Here is a 3,798-nt window from a genome sequence, read left to right on the forward strand (position 1 = left end):
TACCAAAAAAAATATTGAAATTTAGAAAAAAAAAGTTTGAGATTAAGAGATTCAGTACTACTCTAATTCATATTTAAATGTGTTTCTACGGCTTTTCTAGATTGATAAAAATCTTCAAACTGTTTTTTTTTCAAATATCTAATAATAAAAATAAAATTAAAAAAAATACACAGTACAAAAAAATGTTATAGATTTTCTGGCATTTCGAAATTTTGAAAAAAAATATAACTTTGACTCCTGCTCAAATTTTTATTTAAATTCGTTCGTATGTGTCTTTTTTCTACATGTGGCGTAATTTTTCCTGAATTTTTAAGAGCATTGTGTGACACAAAAATAATTTTCTTCATCGTCTGCATTATTATTTTTATTTTTTTGTAAACGATTATTTTATTGTATTCGTGGTTTTCAATTGAAAGATTAAAATTAAAAAAAACAAATCGGATTTGTGGTCTCAAAGTTATATATTTTTTTTCAAAATTTCGAAATGCCAGAAAATCTATAAAATTTTTTTTGTACTGTGTATTATTTTATTTTAATTATTAGATATTTGAAAAAAAAACAGCTTGAAGATATTTCAATCTAAAAAATCCGTAAGAGCACATTTAAATATGAATTAGAGTAGTACTGAATCCCTAAATCCCAAAAAAAAAATTTCAAAATTTAAATATTTTTTTTAGTACTAAAATTTTTGATGAAATATTTTTTTTGATAATTTTTCTTGATACACCGTGGTAAGATGCACATTCAGTATTTTTTTCAAATTTTTATCTCGGATCTATTGAGGATGGCGTGAAATAAACGAAAAAGTATGTTTTTCACTATAGATCCTACGTCAAACCACATAGGGGTTCAAATAAACCGCCAAAATTTCTAATTTAATATCCTTTACAATATTTGCCATACAGCTAGTGATTTGGTTTGGGGGCACTTTTTACTTCCTTACCTAACCACTCTTTGGAAATATAAAAAAAAAATTTTTTTTGATACCGCGCAACACTGAAAAAAATCACACATATCTAGAAAAGCCGTAGAAACGCATTAAAATATGAATTAGAGTAGTACTGAATCTCTAAATCCCAAAAAAAATAAATTTCAAAATTTAAAAAAAAATTTTTAGTACTAAAATTTTTGATTAAATATTTTTTTGATAATTTTTCTTGATACACCGTGGTAAGATGCGCATTCAGTATTTTTTTCAAATTTTTATCTCGGATCTATTGAGGATGGCGTGAAATAATCGAAAAAGTTCGTTTTTCACTATAGATCCTACGTCAAACCACATAGGGGTTCAAATAAACCACAAAAATTTCTTATTTAATATCCTTTACAATATTTGCCATACAGCTAGTGATTTGGTTTGGGGGCACTTTTTACTCCCTTACCCGGCCAGGCCCTTTCTGCAAAATTGGTGTACCAAAAGGGTTGTTACTTACCACAAAATAGCAAAAAAGTTAAAAATTTATCCTGAAAGTGTTAAACGAATCGTCGCAATATTCAGTAATGAGTGTTCTTTCGAGGATCTCAGCAGAAGTGGACGAAAACCCGGACCAAGTAATCCCGCGTGTCCACGTATGCAACAGGGGAGGGTTCTAGTAAATGTCCACGCTTGTCCACGGAGGGGGGGAGTCTAAAATCGTGCTTTTTCTGTCCACGTGGTATGTGAATAGTTTCAATAGGCAGACCTTCTTCTCATGGAGGTTTACATATAGATTTTTAACTCGCCGCTGCATAGCTGCATTTTTGCATGTCACTCTTATTTACGAATAGTTAATTACCACTTTCCAAATGTTTTTGTATTATCAACTGATCTGTAATATTCATTCATTGCAACACTGTGTTCACTGTGTCAGCTATTTTAAAGTCAAGTATAATGAACATTACTAGTCAGATTAATTTTCTGTCTTGACCGCCGATTGACATTAATCCAATTCCGCATTGATCTATGATCTGCATCAAAACAGTAAGGGCAACCCACACTGATTTTTTAACAATCCAACAGATTGTGGGGGAATGGTTGGTCCAATTCTCATCAGTTTGCTGAACTTAACTCTCATAGAAGAATCCACCAACACTAGCACGCGTTTTTCTTAAAATCGGCCTCACAAAATTCAAGAAAGTAATCTTATTTGGGAGTGTTCTATTAATGAATATTTTCAATATCATATCAGTCATGTGAAGGTTCCAACATTTTGTTCAATTTGATTGTTATGACTGCTCATGTTGACCCATTACATTGAGCTCTTCATACGTTGGCTCTCTCTGTGATTGATTCGCCAAATGGATGGTGGAAAATCCAACTCACGTCGTTTACCTTTTTCTCTCCATCCTTTCGGTGGATATGTTTAATTCAAAAAGACGTTTGTAGCTCTATGGGGGATCACATCAACCGTGAGTCAGCAATAATCGCTGTCTGATTGTGTCCGAAAACTATCAATAATTATCGAACCGTGACGAGGATGACTCCCTGCTGAAGAACCCTTTCTCAGCAGGAATATACTTCCGGAAAGACTTTGTCGCACTAGAAGCGACGAACACAAGTGAATCATCGCAGAATAAATTTCAACGATTTCTAGTGCACATACTCCCCCCTATGCATCCAATTAATTTTGTAGCCATTGTCTAATCGGTTAACTAACGGATCAATGAACTCAATCTCATGGTAGGATTAGGTACGCAATTATTTCGGGCAAGATAACTTAGATCAAACATGAGAGATACCAATATTATCGTTGAACTCATCGTTCATTCTCGCTGAAGGATGCTTTTGTGTTCTTTCCGCGATCCGAAAATGAAGATGCAATTATAATTGGTATGCGTGTTTAGTGGTTCTTTCAAGGGGAAGGTGAAGGTTTCGCCCGTGTCGGTAAGATCCAACATTGAATGATGGACTACTTCCCAATGGTGCGCTGGCACCAAAAATACATGTTCCTTTCTAAAGTTCATATCAAGTTTTGTTTTGCTCTTCTTTGCCAATCTGAAAAGAAATAGATTTGATCGATCTGCCGAAGTATTTTACACGTGGACAGTGTCACTTATTTGGCAAATACCATGATGATGTGTTATACATGACCATTTTTTCTTAATAATTGTTGCAACTAACAGTCAGTATATAAACCAATTCAGAGGAACGATTATTAAAATGAAGAGATCTGTTAAAATGTCACACATTTTACAATATTTTTCAGAGTAAGAAAAATGTAAAATGTATTTAAAATGAGTATCTCATCCCTTCGATAGCATTATTTAATTGTAGAAAAGGCTAACTTGAATGAGCAACAAAATACATGCGAAAAGAGAACCAGCAAAGCTATTGCTTGAGAAGTTCTATTGAAACATTCTTATGTGTAAAATCAGTGGTTTCTGAATTCAGTCATACCTAGGATTAACTCAAATGTATGATTAATCAGATTCCACTCCTGGATGTAACTGGTTCTCTAGCCTTCATGTTAAATGACCAATGCACCATTATTTTAACATGCGACTATTATGTGTTTCACTATCGTTATACATTCTTGTAGGCTTCATCGCGATTGAGGTCCTGGGTTTTCCATATGGATGATTCGCAGTCACAACAGAATGTACCCGGACATTCTCTCGATTTAATTAATGATTTATTTTTCAATCGACTAAAGTCAGCTGAGGTAGCTGCAGAAAACAAAAAAGTTGATTGCAGTTCATTCAAACATGTAACGATAAAATTGAATCATTTTAAGTACAGTATACGTCATGAATACGACTCGAAAAAAGATGTGTTTTTCCAATTTCAAAATCAACGATGTGCGATGTGATAGCATGTGG

The sequence above is a fragment of the Toxorhynchites rutilus genome, chromosome 1 (genome assembly GCF_029784135.1).
Source record: "Toxorhynchites rutilus septentrionalis strain SRP chromosome 1, ASM2978413v1, whole genome shotgun sequence".
NCBI classification, from domain to species: Eukaryota; Metazoa; Arthropoda; class Insecta; order Diptera; family Culicidae; genus Toxorhynchites; species Toxorhynchites rutilus.